At 40.1% G+C, this 23,142-nt stretch overlaps 2 protein-coding genes across 2 annotated transcripts in view; both read right to left on the bottom strand.

Moving 5' to 3' along the window:
• Positions 1-23,142, bottom strand: part of LOC114662093 (monocarboxylate transporter 8-like) — a 1,225,996-nt gene that overhangs the window by 547,695 nt on the left and 655,159 nt on the right. The gene's annotated exons all lie outside the window — the stretch shown is intronic.
• nexmifb (neurite extension and migration factor b) overlaps positions 15,411-23,142 on the bottom strand; it is a 151,405-nt gene continuing 143,673 nt past the window's right edge. The window contains exon 4 of the mRNA XM_028815417.2: positions 15,411-16,280. The gene's annotated coding sequence lies outside the window, so the exon portion shown is untranslated. The remainder of the gene's footprint in view (positions 16,281-23,142) is intronic.

Raw genomic sequence — 23,142 nt, 5'->3', positions numbered from 1 at the left:
AACCAGGCATCAACAGCTAAAGGTTATGGATCACCAGTGCCAGTGGTTCAAGGGACAGATTGAAGGGAACAGAGGAAAGTGGACACCACTGTGGACAGCCATTTTTTCATTGCAAAAAGATGTCAGATTCAAGGATTTTTGTGGACAAATGCTGTGGGGACGGAATAAAACATTTAATTAAAATCTATAAATCCATTATTGAAACCCATTCTCTCCTTCACTTGCCAAAAGAAAAACAAATACCATTTGAAAAGCCTTCTCGGCATCCAGTGAGAGGAGTGAGACTCAAGACTCGAAACACACGCCTGGATGGAGTCGATAGCAAGCAGAATCTCCTGAACATAAACTGAAGTGGTGCGGCAGCCCGTGAAGTCAGTGTGAGTGGCTGAAACAATTTGTGAATAACCTTCTGTAACTGATGGGTTTTAATTCCCAAGTGCCGCTGGGCCTGAAACACTGACATAGCGTAGGATCCTTATGTTGTTTTAATAGCAATGTAATGACAGCCATAGTAACTCTTCAGTTTTATGATGTCAAAAGTAGGCAATCACCTTCGAGTAACCCTAACCCTCCTCTGAGGATGAGGCTGTCCAAGACAGAGGTGCTTCATCACCCGTCGGGAAAAGCTTTCACGCCAGTTCAGGAAACAAATTGCTAAAATAATCATGGAATTCCTTATTAATAATTTGAGGATCAGCAGATGTTAAACCTGATTTAGTCTCAGTAGAAGGGATTGTGACAAATCTGCTGCACTTTCTAACTCTTAGCTCAGTCGAGTTAACACCCGAAGTGTAATAACCGGTGAATCAGAAACTCTGCTCTCTGAATCAACGGAGCATTTCGTTCAGGTCTTAACAGACCAGAGGCAGCTCGTGAGTCTTCTTGACCAACAGCGGGCACATTCCTTCCAATGCTGTAAATCTGGATTCCAAATTAGAGATTGACTACCATTTAACATGGGATTGGTGAAATGAGTCCTGGATAAACAGTTGTACTGCCTCCCAAACTGCACTTGAACCCTAGTTAGAACCCAGAAATCCTTTCAGTTTAGTTTCCAATCTGCTCACAAAAAGTCTTTTGTTATTTTAAAGAGACGAGTGGAATCAGCAGCATGGTGCACGTAATGGAGAATGAAACTGGCGCAGCTCCACAAGAGACTCAATGATCTGAAACATACAAGGAAATGGAAGACATGTTTTAATATTGATGAGGGCTAGAAAGCAGGAGACGAGTATGTAATTGATGTGAGATGTTGCTTATTGTTTAACTGAGGAGTTTGGTAGGTAAAAACTAAGAAATAAGTTAAAAATGGCACAAAGTTTACATAAAGAAATCATGGAATGGGAAGTGTGCTAAAATAACAGGAGAAGGGTTGTGACCAACAGAGAATGAATTACTGCATGACGTCAAGTCCAGCTAACGGCTCATAGCCATTGAATTTAAGATGTTGACTGGCTAATCAGAAAAATAAAAGGAATGGTAAGTAATAAAAGCTCATGCAAGTCTCCATCTCTGCTGAAACATCACAAAACTGTTCAATATCATCACTACCTACTCCGATGATGCTGATCTGCAAGCTTCTCCTGAAGTGAATGAGCTTAGAAGGCTTAACGTGTGGCTCAAATCTTGGTGCAGAGTAGAAGGGTATACAGCAGGTTTAAGGGGCATTGGGACTCCTTTTGGAAAAGATGGGTGACATCTGAAGCAGAGGGGCACTAATGTGTATCAATAGCGTAGTCGAGGGATGTTTAAATTAGGGTATGGGGGAGCAGGGAGTTTAAGGCAGGCCAGTTTTAGAACTGTACATGAAGGAACAAATAGTGTAAACATAAAAACGCAGAGTAACATAAATTCTAACCCAACATTTAAATACAAAACTTTAAGGAGTAACCCATTAAAAATAGCTTGTCTTAATGCTGGGAGTATCAAAAACAAAACAAGTGAGTTGGAGTTGTTTATAGCAAAGCATATTTATGTTGTTACAGTGAACCCTCGTTTATCGCGGGTAATCCGTTCCAGACTCTACCGTGATAAATTAATTTTCGCGAAGTAGAATTCTTTATTTATAAATCGAATATTTTCGCAGTTAGAGTATAGAAAACCTGTTTACGACCTTCTAAATACGTTTTTTTAACATTATTAGAGCCCTCTAGACATGAAATAACACCCTTTAGTCACCATTACACTCTTATTACCCAATATATTAGACAAAATAAGAATAAATAAGACATATTAGACGTTACAAATATCATATTATTATTATTGTACTGTACACTTAATTACACACACACACAGTTCTTACACACAACTACTAACCTGTGAAGGCACGACCTCAGTAGGAGAGTCTTCAGGTGGTGCGTCGTTGTCTTCTTCCGCTCAAGGAGTACTAGGAGTAGGCAGTGGTTGTCTGGGTGTTCGGCTGAAGAACATCTTGATGGGCAGTTGCTGGCGCTGTCTTTTCATATGCATGAGGCGGCTTTTGTAGGGTATTGCCATCTTTGATCATATCCAAGAGTTTCACCTTCTCCTGGATGGTAAGCATCTTCCTCCAGCGCTTAGTTTTATTGTCAGAAGGCTTAGAAAAAGCAGCACGTTTAGGAGCCATCGTGGGGCTTAGATAAAAGTTCTCAGAAAGAGCATGTGTAGTGATGTAAGCGTGTATGAGAAAAAATCGCGATAGAGTGAAGCCGTGAAAGTCGAAGCGTGATATAGCGAGGGATCACTGTATAGCAATAACAGAAGCCTGGATGAATAACAAAGGAATAACTATAACATAGCGGGATACGCATTTTTAGGAAGGATAGACAGAACAGAAAGGGAGAAGGTTGATGTTTATGTCAAACAGAATTTAAATGTGAGTCCTTGTCAGTTGGACAAAGAGCCCCATCTTAGTGAGGACATGTGGCTTTATCTGGAATGCATTAGGAAAAGAGGCCTCATTTTAGGAGTGTGTTCTAGACCACCCAATGCAGACAGTAATTTCAATGCAAATCTTTTTAGTACCGTAATATTAAAAAGGAAAGTTTACATATTATAGTCAAGGAGGATTTAAACTAAGTGAATATTAACAGAGATAACCATACAGATAGCAGAGCACAAAGGCAGGAGGTTTTAGACGTAATCAGTGACACAGTTTGTTAAAGCCTGTCCGGATTGAGTATCTTGTATCTAAACGTCTACGCGTGGAAGTGTCTGTCTGTCTGTCTGTCTGTCTGTCTGTCTGTCTGGGAAGTGAGAGGTGGGGTCGGGGGGTCCACCTCCGAGGATACACAAGTGAGGTGAGCACATCAGCAAAGCGAAACCTCCGAAGAAAGAGTCACGCACTTTAAATTTTTTTCTGACGGTTTCAATACTTTCTAGGACCCCGGGCTTACACAGCTGGCTTTTAATAATCCGCATACAATTGAGATGTAGAGTTGATTGAGCCACTAGGGTCACGTGATCATAATATACTGTAGTACAGTTCTCAGTGTTTTAGATGAGTGTGGATGCAAAGACTAGAACTGTTAAGGTTAACTTTGGTACAACAAACTTTAAGCAGATGTGACAAAGTCTATGGAGGGTAGACTGGGATAAGCTTTTAAGTGTGGAGATGGTTTGGGGAGCAGTGGGACAGGTTTAAAAATGTTTTACAGATAATGCAGGACAGATTCATACCTAAATTTGGAATTAGTAGGAAATTTTTAAAAACGCAGCAGTGGGTTAATTAAGAGTCTAAAAAAAAACAGCTGTATAAGAGTAATAACTTCAATGTGAATCTTAGCACATATGAGAAGATGAGGGCAACCATTATGAAGTGTACAGCAGATAAGGTGAGAGGTGACCCAAAAGGATTCTTTCAGTATTTTTGTAGTTAAAAAACGGTCAAGGAGGAGGTGAAGTGAATGAGGAATAGTAAAGTGGAATTAAAAGATAGACAGTGATCTAGTGGATGCTCTAAACTCACATTTTTCTGAGGTCTTCAAATACGAGGAAGAAGTTAACTGGCCAGCTATAAAAGGGGCAACTAAGGAGGTACTGTGAGTGATTTAGTAAAGTATGCTAATGCTAAATTTATTTAATTAATATATAAAAATGATTTGGGTAGGAATATAAGTAACAAGCTGGTTAAGTTTGGCGGCACGGTGGCGCAGTGGGTAGCGCTGCTGCCTCGCAGTTGGGAGACCAGGGTTCACTTCCCGGGTCCTCCCCGTGTCTGCGTGGGTTTCCTCCCACAGTCCAAAGACATGCAGGTTAGGTGGATTGGCGATTCTAAAATTGGCCCTAGTGTGTGCTTGGTGTGTGTGTGTGTCCTGCGGTGGGTTGGCACCCTGCCCGGGATTGGTTCCCTGCCTTGTGCCCTGTGTTGGCTGGGATTGGCTCCAGCAGACCCCCGTGACCCTGTGTTCAGATTCAGCGGGTTGGGAAATGGATGGATGGATGGTTAAATGTGCAGATGATACCAAGATAGGTGGATTATCAGATAATTTGGAATTGGACAGCACACAGCCTTGGGCAGATTTGTGACGGATGAAATTAAATGTAAAGTATTAAATGTAGTTACAAATGTTACATTAGAATACACAATGGAAGGTCTGAAAATCAAAAGTACACCTTATGAGGAGTTAGGAGTCCTTGTAGACGTGACACACGGTGTTAAGTTAGCTAACAGAATGTCAGGTCATATAACACGATGTGTGGAGTTCAAGTCCCAGGAGGGTCTGCTCACCCTTTATAACACACTGGTGAGGCCTCATCTTGAGTTCTGTGTGCAGTTTTGGTCTCCAGGCTACAAAAAGGACATAGCAGCACTAGAAAAGGTCCAGAGAAGAGTGACTAGGCTGATTGAGGGCTACAGGGGTTGAATTATGAGGAAAGATTAAAAGAGCTGAGCCTATACAGTTTAAGCAAAAGAAGACTAAGAGGTGACATGATTGAAGTGTTTAACATTATGAAGGGAATTAGTACAGTGAATTGAGAGTGTTATTTTATAATGAGTTCATCAGGAACATGGGGACACAGTTGGGGAGATTGTTAAGGGTAAATTTCACATAAACATTAGAAAGTTTGTCTTTACACAGAGGACTAAGAACTAAGTAGTGTATTAGAGTGTAGGACTTTAGGGAGTTTCAAAACTAGAGTTGATGTTATTTTAGTTCTTCTAAGTGGATAGGACTGGCGAGCTTTGTTGGGTTCAACGGCCTGTTCTCATTTGGGTTGTTCACACATATTTAACGACATACAGGCACAGTGGTTAGTCTGCAAATGTGTGCTGCGTAAAATAATAACAACACAGAATAACAGCCTTGGCCACAATCCCCGCAGTCCTTAGTCTTAGTGGTTCATTATTTTAATTGGGATAAAACAATAAATACAATCACTGGGAACAGCACACACTTGGGAGTAAATAAACACATGCAACAGAGAACAATATTTAGAATATAGCTCGATATATATTTATTATTATTAATGTATAACCATGTAAACATTTAAACAATTGCCTAATTTTAAAGTGTAAGAAAGCTGGATAAGCAAGTTCTTGTTACTTTCAGAGTTACAGTGATAAGATGAGCACCATCTGCTCCAGTTTATGACTTAATTCCCTATCCTTTCTTTCTTATTTGTTTGAAGCTACATTTATAGATCCTTTGAAACTGGAAAAATGCTGAGAAAGCTGAAGTGGAGAGGGGACTGTGCTTGAACTGCTTCACTGGTGTGTCAAGTCAGGGGTTAAGAGGACACTGTAGGCTGCAGGCCCACTCTCTTCCAGTTCCCATCCCGAGGAGACCATCATTCTTGGTGGCCATATTTAGAGTGGCCATGCTGCTTGGCCCTATGCAGACCAGACAATGACCTGTGATGAGCTGACCAGTGAGTATTTATTTATTTTATTGATTTTATTAAAATCAAATAACATTCCATATAAATAGCTGACATTTTACAAAAAAACAAAAAGGTTCAAAACAAATCAACCCCCACCCCTGAGAAAGAGAGCAAGGCCAGCAGAGTAAAACTTTAAGTTAGTAAAAATAAGTAAATAGATCAATTAATAAATGAATAAAGATAAAATGGAGTAAAAGATGGGAGAGAATCTGCTTCCTCAGTGCTTTAAGAGCTTATTCTAAAATATTATTGATTAGATCCTGCCAGGTTTTGAAAACGTTCTGCACAGATCCATCCATCCATTTTCCAACCCGCTGAATCCGAACACAGGGTCACGGGGGTCTGCTGGAGCCAATCCCAGCCAACACAGGGCACAAGGCAGGAACCAATCCCGGGCAGGGTGCCAACCCACCGCAGGACACATACAAACACACCCACACACCAAGCACACACTAGGGACAATTGAGAATCGCCAATCCACCTAACCTGCATGTTTTGGACTGTGGGAGGAAACCGGAGCACCCGGAGAAAACCTACGCAGACACGGCGAGAACATGCAAACTCCACGCAGGGAGGACCCGGGAAGTGAACCCGTGTGCACAGATCTTCTAAGTGCAAATTTGATTTTTTCCAATTTCTAATAGTATAAAACATCCGTTACCCACTGACTTAAAAGAGGAGAGTTAGGATTCTTCCAATTTAGCAAAATAAGTCTGTGTGCCAATAGTGTAGTGAAGGCAATCACAGTTTGTTTGTCCTTCTCCACTTTAAGCCCATCTGGAAGGACACCAAACACAACTGTTAATGGGTTAGGAGGGATTGTGACACCAAGGCTGTCTGAAAGGCCTTTAAAGATTTTGGTCCAGAATGATGTTAATTTGGTGCAGGCCCAAAACATGTGACCCAGTGAGGCTGGAACTTGATTGCAAAGTTCGCAGGTTGGAAACCCTGGAAACATTTTGGACAGTTTTAAGCGAGACAGATGAGCTCGATATATAATTTTAAGTTGAATAATTGTATGCTTTGCACATATGGAGCTCGAGTGAATTCACTGCATTGCTACCTTCCACTCCTTTTCTGAGATATTGAGTACGAAATCCTTTTCCCGTTGTCCTCTTGGATCTTTGAAAGGGAGGGACTGTAAAATATTTTTATAAATTGCAGAAATGCTGTCTCTGTCCTTGAAACTGAGCAATATTTTTTCCAGCATAGAGGAAGATGGGAGATGTGGCAAATCGGGCAGGTTCTGTTTACCAAACTTTCTAATTTGAAGATAGTGAAAGAAATGTGTTGCTGGAAAATTAAATTTGGAATGTAATTGTTCATAGGATACAAAGACGTTGCCTGTATAAAGATCTCTAAGTGATTTAATCCCAAATGTTTTCCAGATATTAAAAACTGCATAAGTTTGAGAGGGTTTAAAAAGGTGGTTCTCATGCAGAGCTACCACAGATAAAAGATCTCCATCTTAAAATAGCATCTAGTAATTCTGATAGCGTCAGAGGTTTATCCAATTCCTCTGCACTGAGTTTCTATTTGTGGTATCTGTAAAGCATCCAGAAATGCATTAGACGGTGTGTTGTCTTCTTTAAACTCAGTAGAATACAAGGACTTATAGTAGTCTCTAAATGTGTGCATTATATTTTTATGGTCAATGATTTGGTCTCCTTTTGTGTTGCTGATTGCTTTGTGAACGTCTTGCTTGTGGATTGAGTATTTAGTGTAAGTTCAAGCTGAAAATTTTCATCCAGCACTATCAGGTTGCATGCTTTACAAAGCCAAATTCTATTTGCTTTCTGTTTATGGTATTAGTTATAATATTTTGAGGTTAAACCTTACTATATATAATATACAAATAAATGTCTTTTTTTTCCCTTCATTTGGTACTTTTTTCTTAATTATGTGGGGTTAGAGACATAAAAGGGTAGTTTTTACACATATGTTAGAAAGTTTTTCGCATAGAGAACCGCTGGCACATGGAGGGGAGGGCGTAGGACTTTAGGGCTTTTCAAAACTGACAATGTAATTTTGGAAAAATTAGGCGAATAGGACCGATGCCCGTTCTTGGGCTGAATGGATTCTGTTATCATCAAAAGTATTCTGACAGTTCAAGTCCCAAGACGTAGTCCTGTTGCACTGTGCACTATTAACTGTGTATGAGGAGGAGACAGGCAAGACTATTAATGTGCTAATAGAGTGTCAAGTGTGACCACAGAATAAATGAAAACCTTAAAATTTCATGAATGAATAAGTACGACTACTATCACCTCTTAATTTCTTAACATTTCTGCAATATCTTTTAAATTAAATTTTTAATGATATGTTTTGAGATTTTTCAGACCAGTTTTTATTCACTAATCATGGAACCCAAGAGTGTTAAGACGTGCAAGTAAAACCTTCACAGTTCTTTGCACACACGACTCTACTCCCTCCTAAAATACACAGAGAGAGTCTTCAATAGTCTGAGACCCAGTAAAGTAACGCTGCCTCAACAATATGCCACAACCCTTGAATTAAAGCACTTATTACTTTAGCATACTTTACTCTTAACTGAGTTGCTAATGTGGCAGGTTATGTTTAATTTAGATCAACATCGTGGTCAACTTTTATTTCCTTCTTAGAGTCCAGAGCTCTCTTTTACTACACTGGAATGGAACCTTAAAGTGGTTGAGAATAATGACTTCATCAAATAAGAATCTACATTACTGAACCACAGTTTTAATTTATGCATAGAGGCACCAACACGCATGCGCAGTGTGCCGCAGCACCCCAGAAGTCAGTAGGTGGCGCCCAAACACCACAGCCCACAGTCAAATGCAGCGGCCTCCCAGAGTCAGTAGTATGTATGTGCCAGCAGTCTGTGTGGCATGTTTGGGATACAAACAATAAACGGTGGCACCTACCACGCGCTTCACAAACACCACAAGCGAAGAAGTCACAGCTCCAAAATGAAACACCTCAAGTAACGGAAATACAAAAACGAGCCCATATGGATAAACAAAATGAACGAAGGCGCCTACAACGCGCCTCTGAAACAGCGGACGCAAAGGAGTCACGGCTCCAACAACACAGAGCTCAAAGGCGCCTACAACGTGTTTCTGAAACACCACATGCAAGAGAGGCACAGATCCAACGCGAATAATCCACTGTGCCACCACTCAGTGTCTATAGGTTGGAGTATGCTTCCTAACAGTGAACGACTTCTACCTAACGACACAGCCACAGAACAACAAAGACGAGACACAACACTACCTGTAAATTAGACTTAATGAACAAAGGCGCCCACACAAAGAAACCGCTTTAGTTTAAATAGGGTTATTCAATTAAATGGAAACTTTACCATGCCTAGGACCTGTGAACTAAACCTGAGGTGCAGCGTGCACGCCAGGTTGTACAGCCGCCCGGACAATGAACAAGCGCACCCACAACGTGCTTTTGACACAGCACAGGCAAAGGAGGCACGTATCCAAATGGAGGGAGCTCAACGATTAGTAATACAAACACAGGCCTGTATGGATACATGTTATTGAATTAAATGGAAACGTTACCATGCCTACGACCTGTGAACTAAACCGGAGGTAAAGCGTGCACGCCAGGTTGTACAGCCGCCCGGATGCGACCGCCCACACCACCGCATATACCCTCCATGATATTTCATCACGCAGGAACTGATTGCCATTCTTGGATTTCCGATTCGCTGGCGAATCACGGGCTTACTTGTAACATCATAAACTTCTCTATTAGCATAGCACTCTTATGTTAATTCTGCATGTGGCGCTCCAAACCAGTTGGTTACTTAAGAATAAACAGAAGTCAGCTGAACGTTGTTGGGAATCGCATTCATATCAGGATCTGGTGGCCTGTTTCCCCACCCTAAGCCGTATTAGTGTCAGGAAGGACATCCAGCTATGAAACTTTAACCAAAACCTTTTATGATAGAATCAATCTAATCAGCTTCAGAAAATGATGAAATGTACCCCATAGGTGACACACAGAGGTCTCAACTGACCCCTGTGGGAAGTGAGCGGGGGCTAAAGGCCTAAGGTGGGCCTGGCTAAAGAAGTTGGTCCCGAAAAACACACCAAGGGAGGAAAAAGAAAAGGGTAAGCTGGAGGTAACGGTGGGGACACTGAATGATGGGACAATTATAGAGAAAGGAAGACAGTTGGCAGACTTGATGGAAAGGAGGAAAGTGCGAGTGCTAGGAGTTCATGCAACAAGATGAAAGGGAAATAAGGCAAGCGATTTGGGAGCAAATGAGCAAGAGAGAAATGATGTAGATAGAGTAGTCAAAGAACTAAAAGATAGTCTTCTTAATGTGAGTAGGAGGAGTGAAAGGGTGAGAAGTGCCAAGCTGGGCCTTGGTGAGAATGTAGTTCATTTGTGTATATGCTCCTCAAATGGACTTTGCGGAAGAGGACGACATTTTCTAGGTACAAATGGATGAACAGCTTAGAGCAGTACAAGAGGAAGAAAACGTGTTGGTGGTGATCTAAATGGACATATGGGAAAGAGCACAGAGATGATAGAGAGGGAATATGGAGAGTGGGGAGCAGGGGAGAGGACGGTACATTTTTCCGTAGCATCCGACTTGATAATAGTTAACACACTTTTTTTGAAAAGAAAGTAAATCAGTTTGTGTGAAGAAGGAGGCAAAGAAGACATGGTCCCAATCAGGGAGGGTGGAGTATACAACAATGTATAAGCAGACAAACAAGGAGACAAAGATGACAGTGGCAACAGCCAAGGTGGAGGTGTAGGAAACACTGGAGACAAAAGAGAGACAGAGAATGATTTTTAGAATAGTAAAGGCTAGGAACAAGGCTGGTAAAGAATTCAGTCAGATAAAGCAGATGAAACATGAGCAAGATGTGATCAAGAATAGATGGAAGAGGTACTTTGAAAAGTTGTTGAATGAAGAAAATCCAAGGGTAGTATTTGGGGATGGAATCTCAGATGAAGGGCTAACATCAAGAATAAGGAGGGAAAAAGTAAAGGAGGCGCTAAAAAAACAGAGAAATGGAAAGGAAACAAAACCACATAGAAGAAGAATGGGGGCCTAATGTAGAAGATCTACGAACAGTGGGACTGTGCCCATTTATAAAGAGAAGTGAATAATCAGGAAACTATAGAAGGATAAAGCCTGTGTCACACACAATAAACATTTAGGAAGGGTTATTGAGAAGAGACCACCCTGGAGGAGGAGCAGTTTGGTTTTATACCACGGAGCAGAATAACTGATGCAGTGAGTGTTTATGAGACGACGTCAAGAGTCCTGAAGGTGCAGGAGAGAGAAAGGAGCACCAGGGAAGTATGTGAGGGTCCAGGATATGTATGGAGGAGTGAGGACTCGGGTTAAAAGTAGTGTTAGGATAACAGACAAGATCCCAGTTACAGTAGGACTACACCAGTGATATTTCAGTTCTGATATTCATTTTAGTTGTTTTATAAAATTAATTTTTATTTTGTTCTAGTTTTCAGTGGAGTCAACAATTTTTATTTTTATTTAGTTCTGTGATTAAAATTGTAGTTTTTATTTTATTTAGTTCTCGTCTTTTTATATAATATTGGTACAAGTGTAGTTTTTTTTTCTGTTGCAAGACCACAAATGTTGGCCTACACATATTTCAATGCAAGTTATGTTTCAGTCAACAAAATAAACTCAGAATTCATAATGCCATTAAACACAGCTTGACTATCAATGATGAAACAGATCAAGTGGCCTAATGAGTACAGTCAGCAAGATCAAATGTTTCAACCCAAGAAACCAGTCTGTGCAAGCATTTCGCACATTTCGAGAGATGTGTCCATTGCGCAGATAGCCACACAGTGAAAACATTCGCTTGACGAGTGTCTGTAATGCAGGTGCACAGACAAGGTCTTTGGCCACTGGCGCCAGCAGACTGTATGTTGATGATTTCTGCTGCCAGTACTGAAGCAGTGATGTGTGGAGAGGTTCATGGCTGGTGAGGCACGGACTCCTTCAGAGTCAGATTTACAAATATATGAACCCAAAAGAGTAGCTTATTCACTATTCAGTTGGCGGCCAGCACACACATTGACTACTGGTTATGTTTCATATCTCATCAACATTCTTTACACACACATAGGTAAGGCACATATTTGACTAAGAAAGAACGTTACATTAACAACGGCGAGAGAGAGAGCGGAGAAAAACGCATTTGCTCTGCACCCTCCATGTGTTCTAAATTTGCCGTTGGAATTCCACAATTCAAACTCATTCAATACAAATGAAAGTATAGAGTGGTGTACAAAAGAAAAAAACACTATTTCAATTTGACCTTAATTGAAATATTTAGTTGTTTTTAAAAGCTTTTAATTCTGACGCTTTAGTCAATTTTAATAAAGACTGTTCAACACAAGGATAACAAGAAAAACTAATATTTTGTTTAAGGTTAAAATTTAGTCTTTAAATATTGGATTTTTTTTCTTAGTCTGATCCCATTTTTTATAAAATTGAAAACCATTTATGGTCTTACCTTTATTTGTAAATGAAGCCCATGCGCCTATCCTTCTCCATGAAACTCTCCATCACTATCTTGTAAAAGTCCTCCTGAGTTTCCTTTAGTTTTAAGTCTTAATCTTCCATTTTGGCAGTCACTTGGAAGAAAAAATAAAAATAAACGGACCACTGCAGTCCACTGGACTTTCTGATATCGCTAACTTATTGGAGCCCAGAGCCTCTGTGTAGAAGAACAGCAACAACGAGCACTTGTTGGGCTCACATGCACCCCCTTCAGTGCGGCACAGTACTGTCTGCCTCACCTTGTGCCTTTTCACTGCGATTTTACGTCCGATCAGCAAGACTAAATATGTCACACACATTCATTATAGATATTAACCACACTGTGTACAATAAACGCGTTTGTAAACATTATATTGGCGACATACAGAGAGACAGCGACAGGCACACGCCAATTGTATGCATCAACTGAGGGAGAGAGCAATCCAAGGTGAGGCTTGTCTCGTTGTTGCTGCACCTTGCGTTTCTTCCCTGTATTTGAACAGGAAATGCACAAATTCATACAGAATTATACAGAAAACAAATTTATAGCACAGACCAGTGGAAACATTTATTTTATGTTATCATTATTAGTTTTGTTTTTGTTTTTTATTTATTACTTTTCATGCTTCCCCTGACCGCATGTCCCTGTACTGAAGTGCAATCCTGGTACCAGAGAAGTGCCAGACTTCCACTAAGCACTGATCCAGTTGGTCCTGCACTGAAACTCCCAGTCTCTTTTCTTCTTCTCACACACTACATTTGCTTTCATTATCATCTGCACTGTAATTAAAGTATTTCCACACGTTTTCTATACGCAAACATCTGTGCAAAACTCGCCATTGTCAACCACACGTGCCTACTGCTTCAACCCGCCGAACCAAACGTGCTCAACAAACAAACTACGGTCCTTTACGGAAGTTGCACCACGTGACTATAGTAAGCCCAAGGTACAAGATCATCGCATAGTAAACAGCGCAACGTAACTGAATGCTCAGGGCAACTGAAACGGATTTAACGAAAATGCTAATGCTGTTTTATTCATTCTTACTCAATTTTGGTTCTCGTTTTAGTTCGTTCACTTATTGCAGTTTTATTTTTATTTAGTTTTAGTTTCTCTGTTTGCCTTAATTTCAGTTCTCGTTTTTGTAAAACAAAAAATATTTTTAGTTCTAGTTCTCGATTTCATTATGAAAATATCACTGGTGTACACCAAGGATATTTTTTTAAGTTCATCTTTGCTCTGGTTATGGATTTGTTGAGTCAAGGGAAAAAAGACCAATCTCTCTGGTGCATGCTTTTGTTGATTTTATAAAGAAGAAGTGGAGAATAAGTTGAAAGAATGGAAAACAGCTTTGGAAGACAGAGGTTTGAAGAGAAATAGGAAGAAAATGGAATATGAGGTTTAATGATAATAAAGATTCAATAGTTAGCAGGGAGAGCTATTCAAAAAAAAGTGCATAAATTTAAATATCTAAGATCAGTGGTCGCCCAAGATGGAAAACTAGATGCAGAGATAACCCATAGAGTGCAGTGTGGATGGTGCATTTGGAAGAAGGTATCAGGAGTACTGTGTGATCAAAGAATTAAGGAGAAGGTTAAAGGTAAGGTTTTTAAGAGAGTTGTAAGACCAGGAGTGATGTATATAGCTGAGATATGGGCAGTAACAGGAGCGCAGGAGAAGAATGTTGAGATAGACGTGTGGAATTAAAAAAAGGATAGAATAAGAAATGAGACAATTAGAGGTACAAAAAATAAATAGAGATATCTAAGAAAGTACAGGAAAATAGGTTGAAGTGCTATGGACATGTGATGAGGAGAGACAGTGAATATGCAGAGGATAAAGTAAAAGATGGTCTGAAGGAAAAGGGCTCGACTGAGGAGGAGGGTTTGGAGAATGTTGATCAAGCACATCGACCCCACATAGAAGTGGGAAAAGATGAAGAGAAAGAAGAAGAAGATGTCAGATGCACAAATTTCTATTTAAACTTGACAATTACATTTTTTCTGTGCCTAAACTTGGATATAAATAGGTGAAGCCAAAAGTTTGCCACCTGGGTAAATCCCTTTTTAGGAAATCAAAAGAAAACACAGATAATTTTCTAAGTGTCTTCAGCCAAGATTTTTTGCTTTTTAGTTTTAATGAACTTTAAGATGTATGATTTAGGAAACAGGTAAGGATCATTAACTATGAACTTGTCAAGCAATCTTTGTTTCTTCATTTATTAAGTATAACATTTTCTGACAACCATATTTATTTAAGTATCATTAACAAAACATTACATGTATTATTATTATCTCCATCAATTATCAACCCAGAGCACTGGTAGCACACTTATGCACTGGCGCCTGCTCTCCTGAAGAGGACAGCACTGTGTGTCCAGTTCTGTTTTTGTTTTTTTCCTCGTACAATTTCACCGTATTTGTGAAACATTTTTTTTTCCAATGTAAACGTTGCTGACTCTCTCATAGTATCCCAGAACAACAAAACTGACTATCTCTTTTTTAATGAGTTCTTACGCTTTACATTTAATACAATAAAAGTTAAGCTCACTGACCTCTAGTAGGTTTGCATAATTTGCCTTTGTAGAATGTAAGAACACCAGCTAGTCTTTGATTTTTCTTTTGTTGACCTCCACAGACCTGCGCTACTCACTTACCGTTTTGAGTTTTTCATTACAGATTTTAACAGGTCACATTTAGTGTGGTCTACCTAACTCACGTTTAATCCACTTGTAGTAATCCCTGGTGAACGTCAAGTGCAATACTGTGTTTCTCATTATTACGACAAAAAAGGCAGTGCAGCAAGTAAGTTACTTATCCTCAAAAGCACAGGAAGAGATCAGGTTTGCTTTTGAAGGTGAAAACAGCAAACCATAATACCTAAAAATGAATATAAAAGTATTATATTAAAGTGAATCAACTTTAAAATGCAAATAATGTTTTAATTGGAAATTTATCATGAATAAATGATTTTACTGTTACATTACAACTTTTAAAAACAAATATGCAGAAAGAATTAAACTTATTTTCAAAGCAGCTTTCAAAAGCTCATTTTCATATTTATTCCATAAACATTATTACAAAACTCAGCAAGTTAACAATATTACATTGTCACCATACAGGCTTCACAAATATTTAAAACCTTTGCAACAATTACAACAAAACAAAAAAATACCAGTATAATTTACATGAAATCTATAAAACAGCAAAGAGTTCACAAATTAGTGTTTTACTTTTTTGTCACTTTTTTGCATTAATTTTAACACCATAGCACTACACTCTCAACACAAGATTTGTCTTATTAGAAAATTCCCCAACAAAAGAATTTTTTTTTCCATTTTCACTTGAATTTGGTTTTTAAAACCAGAAACTTGTTGTCATTATACATCCTTTTATTAACACCATCAGGTGTCATAAAGGGTACCCACGCACACACACGCACACAAATACTTCACAGCACTTTCTAAGAAAAATATACACTTACAAAATATTTTACAAATTGGCACACTGAAAAATATACAAGATTTTGTTAAGATGTTGGAGTTCCTTATGAATCCCATGGGAAACACTTCTGGATAATATTTATAAAGCTTGATAGTTTATATTTATTTATTATTTGAGAGGAAAAAGGCAAATTTAATCTAATTAATGTCAAAACCATGGTATAAGAACATCAAACATGACATTATCGAATACATTCTTAAAAAAGGGCACAGACAATGTCTCTAGGACAAGCAGATTCCCTTAGCACCATAAAAAAACAGCAGCTCAACAATGGTACCCCTGTGTTTCTGTAAGTTCATGATGAGATACATTCAGATCTGTGAAGGCAGGAGTCTCCAAGGCAAACACTGGCCATTACCTATGCCACAAACTTCCACTCGTAAGGGAACTAGAAAAAAGAAAGAAAGAAAGGAAAAAGTAAATATAAACAATTTGCTAGTTTAAAGAAGGAATAGAAAAACATCATCGTAAGGATATCTGAGAAGACATATTAACAAAAAGCAAATTCCAGAAAAGAATCCATCCCAAGAACTGAAACTAATAGATGAAAGCTGCTAACCAAACCTACCTCAAGTTGTTGCTTCATTGATATGCTTTACAAATAACAATAACGTTAAATAACAAACTAGCTTCTGTCCTGCTTCCGTTGGAACTGGCCACAGCATGGATAAAGAGAAGAAACATTTATGCAAATTCTATATTGCTTCACTTAAGTGTAACACATAGCTTAAGCATTACATTTTCAAAACTGTACTGCTTCTCAGGTCAGATTGGGGAGCATGCACTGGTACAGCACATTGCTGCACCCACCAAACTACAAAAAAGCTCAAGATCCTAATTGGCAACCCCCCAGGGAAACCACCCTTCGGAAATGACTATCTGCTGCAGACAAGTGTTATGTGGGCTTTGCCTTGGCCTGGTCCAGCCACTCGAGACATAAACAATGAGGATCCTGAGAGCCGGATCACCCTCTGGGAAACGCGCCACATGGGCACAGTGCCATAACTGACACTCCCTCACAATGCAGGTAATGTGGCTCATTTGGGATTCCAGGAGTAATCGTTCATTCAGCACAAAGTCAAACCAGCAGTACCCAAGGATTTTCCGGAGAGACACAGTACCGAAGAAGTCCAGTCTTCATCTCAGGTCACTGGACAGCATCCATGTCTCACAACCATATAGCAAAACAGCAAGCACCAGGGGCCTCATGTATAACGGCGTGCGTAGAACTCGCACTATAACATGGCGTAAGCACAAAAGCGGGATTGTGCGTACGCACAGAAAAATCCAGATGCAGGAATCTGTGCGCACGCATACTTTCACGTTCTTCCACTACATAAATCCCGATCAGCGTGAAAAGTAACGCACGTGCACGCGCCTTCTGTCCCGCCCCAACTCCTCCCAGAATTACGCCTCTTTGAATATGCAAATCAATATAAATAGCCTTCTGTGAAAAGACAATGGGAAAAGCACAGGGGAAAATATAAGAATTTCAGCGAATACCAAGTGGAGGCAAAGGAAAAACGTACTATTTGTTGGTTTAAACAGTGATATAAGCAACAAAAGAAAGTTGATCGAGTGACAGAGTGTCAGAAAAACTCGAAAGATCAAATTCACAAAGTCGCACAGTGCCCGAAATAAAAAAGAAATCACATATCAAAGTCGCCGTGAAAAGGCAACTCGTAGCCCACCGTCTGAGTGTCATATGAAAGCTTATTAGGGTACAGACAAAACAAATAGGCACACAGTGGGAAAAAAAGCACGAAATGTCAACTTTAATCTCGAAATTTCCACTTTAATCAAGTAGTTTATTTTGCCATTAAAGTAGAACATCATAAACTTCATCTTAAAATCGTTTATTTTACTAGTTTCTCAAATAGCATGTTAAATGCTTTGTTCTGTATTTGATCTTCTATGTGCTCTATGTGTGTGAATCACTACGTGCTTCCGTTCTTTCTCTTTCTCCGACAGGACACAGAATCCATTACATTTGAGATATTACAGCTCTCTGAATAATTAAAATACTGAGATGTATACGTGATATCATTTTCATGATGATAGGAATGAAAGCATGTTATTAAACATGGGAACACGGTGGCGCAGTGATTGTTCATATCTCACGCAAGAGGCTTGCTGCACCATGTGCGACCTTCGATGAAATAATTTATTACAGAAGTACTGTCTCTTTCAAACGTACTAACCTCCAATTCCTGTCCTTACTTTTCTTTCTCCAATTGCCACACAATCAGCTCTGTAATAGACGTTAAGCCATTTGTAAGCTTAGAACGCCGATTCTTCAAAACTTTTAAGGAACATTGAAATATCTTCATAGTACATGTTTAATTATTCTATCCGTCTATCCTTCCATTGTCGCGTCAGCACCAGCAAGAATACAGCGCAAGGCAGGAGCTATCCTTGAAGTAGCTATACGCTGCGGCACCATGTCCTCACATGTTTAATTATTAACAATACAGATTATTTAAATGAAGTTAAAGTTTTATCTGTATACTATAAGCAACATATTTTGCTGCATTTCATCTTAAAAATGATATTGTCATCATACGCGCTTTATAAAGTAGCGCAGGTTGTGCAATATTATAACTGTAGTGTAAGTTTAAAGTGAGGTGATTGTACTTATAAGTTCAAACAGTTCTACAAGGAGCACTTGATGGACTGATTGAGTGCGTTTATAGTTCTTGGGATGAAACTGTTTCTGAAACGCGAGGTCCGTACAGGAAAGGCTTTGACGCTTTTTGCCGTGGTTGAGGTAGTGTGTACTTGAAACTGTATACCGATAATTCTCTTTCCGATCATCTGCTGCTGTGATTCACACTCAGATACAGTGATATAAATACTCCGAGTGGTGCAGTGAGAGTAATATGGAAAAAGATGATCCGCTGTGGCAACCCTTAACTGGAGCAGCTGAAAGAAAAAGAAGATGCAGTGAGCGTAACAGCGCTAAAGCAGTTATGGTATTTGTAATACTATGGCTATTCCCTGGACCATTATATTGCTACAGGTTAATTACAATCAGATGCATTACACTAATAAACAATATGCAGTTAATTTAAAAGTGTATTTATAAAGCCGCGTCAGGAATGTGGAGCTAAGAAAGAAAGGATGAGCACACAGGAACAGTAGTTTGACCATTATATTGTTACAAGTTAATTACAATCAGATGCATTACACTAATAAACAATATGCGGTTAATTTCAGTGTATTTGATAAAGCCGCCGCCGTGGATGTGGATCTAAGAAAGGGTAACCACACAGGAACAGTAGCACTGCTTTGACGCTGGGTGCCGCCAGTCTGCAAAACCGAGCGGAGAAATTGCGTACACCAAGGTATGAGTTACCGTGGAAATGTGCGTGGCTTTACGCCAAGTTTACGTTTTATACATCGCGATTTGAGCGTGGAAAGGTTCGTACGCAACATTTCTGTGCGTACGCACTGTTTATACATGAGGCCCCAGGACTCTAATGACTTGGACCTTCGTCCTTTTGCAGAGATATCGGGAGTGCCACACACCCCTTTCCAGTGACTTCATGACCCCCCATGCTCTACTGACTTCACAGGAAGAGTCACCAGAGACATGAATGTCACTGCCAAGTTAAGTAAACCTCTCGACAAGGTCGACACTCTCTCCGCAAACAGACACACTGCTGATGGCTGTGCCCAAGAGGTCATTAAAGGCCTGGATCTTGGTTTTTATCAGGACACTTGCAAGCCCAGACACTCAAGACTCCTCGCTCAGTCTCTTGAGCGCCCCGATCAGAGCCTCAATTGACTCCGCGAAGACCACAGCATCGTCAGCAAAGTCAAGATCTGTGAATCTGCTGCTGGACCCCATGACCCTACCCAACACCCAGTCCATACAAGCATTGAACAGAGTAAGAGCAAAAATACACCCCAACGAACCCCAGAATCAACTGGGGAAAAATGACTAGGTTCTGCCTCCACTCTGCACAGCACTCACAGTACAAGTGCACAGGCCAGTTGTGATATCCAGTAACTTTGAGGGGATCCTGCGAAGTCTCAGGATGTCCCACAAGGCAGCTCGATCAACTGAGTTGAACGCTTTGTGAAAATCGACAATGGCTGCAAAGAAACTCTTCCGATATTCTCGTTTGCGAACTGTGTGAACCCTCAGTGCCAGGATGCGGTTGATGGGAGACTTCTTAGGTGTAAAACCCAACTGCTCCAGTCAGTGAGCAAGTTATCACGGATCCTACTGAGGATGACCCTAGCAAGGACCTTACCTGGCACCAAGACTATTATAACCCTGTATTTGCCACAATCCAGGCAGATCACCATTCCCTTTCCAGATAGAGAAGACAAGTCTCGTTTTCCAGTCAATAGGAATGATGCCCATCTCCCAAATGTAAGCAAAGATTGCTTGCAATGCCAGGAGGACAGCCTTACCGCCTGCCTGGAGAAGTTCACCCCGGATACCACAGATCCCTGCAGCCTTTCCTCCCCTCAGCTGGTTCACCACCTGTGCAATCTCAGTGAGATTGGGTGGTTCACAGCTAATTGGAGGATCAGCCTCAAGAATCACGAACCCAAAGATATCCTACGTCCTAGCTGGAGGATCAGCAACAACTGCTCAAAGTAGCCAGCCCAGTGGGTCACAACTGCAGTGTAATCCGTAAGGACCGTTTAATCAGCTGCCCTGACTGCGACTCTCCAAGGAACAGATTCAGATGTGTGTATTGCTTCAATTCTTCTGTAAGCAGGACGTGGGTCACTAGACCATAGATGGTGTGTCACTTGCTCACAGATTCCTCTAACAAACACCTCCTTATCTGTCCTCAGAGCCATCCCTTTCAGTTCCTGGTACAGTCCGGAGTTGCCATCTAGCTGTGCACTGCAACTTCTCTCAATGATATCCAGAGTGCCCTGCGAGATGAAACTCCTCCTTCTGGGAACTCTGGTAACACCAACACAACCCTCAGCAACCTTTAGGGTCTTGTCACAGAAGGTCTCCCACATCACATTAGGATCAGCAGTCGCACCCAAATCTGTAAGTTCCTCACACACTCAAACTCGCTAGAAACAGCCTGGCGTCTTGGAGTCTGGTCAGGTCCAGCCTCATTTTCCTAGTAGGAGGTAGTCTACTAGACCTAAGCTGGATCTTCAGAATAGCAACCTCAAGTCTATGATCAGAATTCACAAACTGGGCACTTCTGTAAAACCCTGCAGTTTTGTAAGAGCCTCCAGTATCTGCCGATGAGGATGTGATCAATCTCCTTCAGAGAATGCTGCCACTAAAATACAGAGTTTATGAAGCTCCTCCAACAGCAAAGGAAGATGATCATCATGCCAGAGAGACGAGACGTTTTACTTGTCTATCTGGATGACCCACCTCATATTGGGACCTGAGTGCTGCCGTGCAGCAGGTGACGCCTCAGCACCACACCAGTTCCGATCCCCAGCAGGCCTGACCTCATTGGCCCTCCAATGGTTTTGACCCTTCTAGGGATGAGGATCCTGAAGTCTTTCCCCAACTCCTTTCATAATGCGAGCAGCCTTCTTATGGGTGGCGGCAGCAGAGCTACTCCCGTGGAGAGCAAAAAGGAGTTCTGCGGTGTGAAGTTTATTTTACAATGGCTGGAGTGTCATTCCTGCCACCAACCCTCATTATTTCCCTGTAAGTTGGAGGACCACTTGCAGAACTGGATGCAGTTTAACGTCATACCCAGGACAGAAAACTGTTTCTCACACCATAAACCTTAGAAAAAGAATGGATAAAGAAGAATTTGCCTTCATTGCTTAGTAAACAATAGTCTCGTTAGTTCAAAATTTTACTAGAATTGTGGCTTGTATGCCTGACCTTTTATGCCATATGTATTACGGATAAATATTTTGAGTATATATTTTATTAATTTTAAAAGTATATATTTTAGAAGATTTTATATATTTTAGTGTTTTTATAGTAACTGAATGTTCACAAAGATGAACAGGTAACACTTTGATATACTGTACCGTGGATTCAGAAAGTATTCAATCCTTTCACTTTCTGCAATCTTTTGTGTTGCAAATTTAATTTTAAATGAATACCTTTGCCTTTTTTGCTGAATTAATCTAATGACAAAATGAAAACATTTTTTCAGAAATATATGTAAATTTTTTAAAAATCAAAGGCTTATTATATAAGTACTCATACCCTTTGCAGTGGTGAAGCATTGATCACGACTACTTGGATTTCTTTTATACTTTGTGGGTGTAGGTGTTTTCCTTAATGTCCTGTGGAGCATTACTGAATAATGCCAATTTCCCCATTGATAATACCTATAAATACAGAGCTGCTGTGTGTCTATAAAAATCATGTCCCACCACGGACCCCTGACTCGTTGAACCACAACACTGCCTTTAGTAATTTTTCAAGTACATATCATTCTGAAAGGTCCAAATTAAATATTACGACTGAATCAAGAACAACTGTATTAATTTACTGATCACACAGGTCATATACACTTCTCATGACTAAATTCAGCAAGTGTTTATCTGACATGTTTATCTGTTATAGCTAACATGACCATATTGTTAACAGGTGATTTTAATAAACACACTGAACTGGAAACAGACAACTGTAGCAAATGTTTTACACACCACAAGTAGGGTTTTACTAAGCAGTTAAAGTTCAAGCTCATTCTCACAATCATGCACAAATTACAGCTATTATTAAATCTATAAAGGTGTGACATCGATTGTACAACACTACATAAAAATGTATAGATGTTGTGAAAAACCCACATTTAATATTGGAATATATATATATATATATATATATATATATATATATATATCTATCTATACAAGCATAAAAAGCTCCCTTTTTAATTAAAGCACTTATATTTTTAAATTAGAAAACTACAGCACAGATGTACTGTATATCAATGAAAGTACAGGTAGACTGACAATGTTAAATACAACACCATCCAACCTCTGCTCCTTAGGGACAAGATGACAGAGATGGGAGTAGATTCATACCTAGTGGCATGGATCGTGGACTATCTTACAAACAGACCTCAGTATGTGCGTCTCGGGAATTGCAGATCTGACATTGTGGTCAGCAACACAGGAGCGCCGCAGGGGACTGTACTTTCTCCGGTCCTGTTCAGCCTATATACATCAGACTTCCAATATAACTCGGAGTCCTGCCACGTGCAAAAGTTTGCTGATGACACTGCTATCGTGGGCTGCATCAGGAGTGGGCAGGAGGAGGAGTATAGAAACCTCATCAAGGA

This window comes from Erpetoichthys calabaricus, chromosome 12, assembly GCF_900747795.2.
Source record: "Erpetoichthys calabaricus chromosome 12, fErpCal1.3, whole genome shotgun sequence".
Lineage (NCBI taxonomy): Eukaryota > Metazoa > Chordata > Cladistia > Polypteriformes > Polypteridae > Erpetoichthys > Erpetoichthys calabaricus.
Note: the sequence above shows the minus strand (reverse complement) of the source record. Positions and strands in the feature narration are given on the sequence as shown.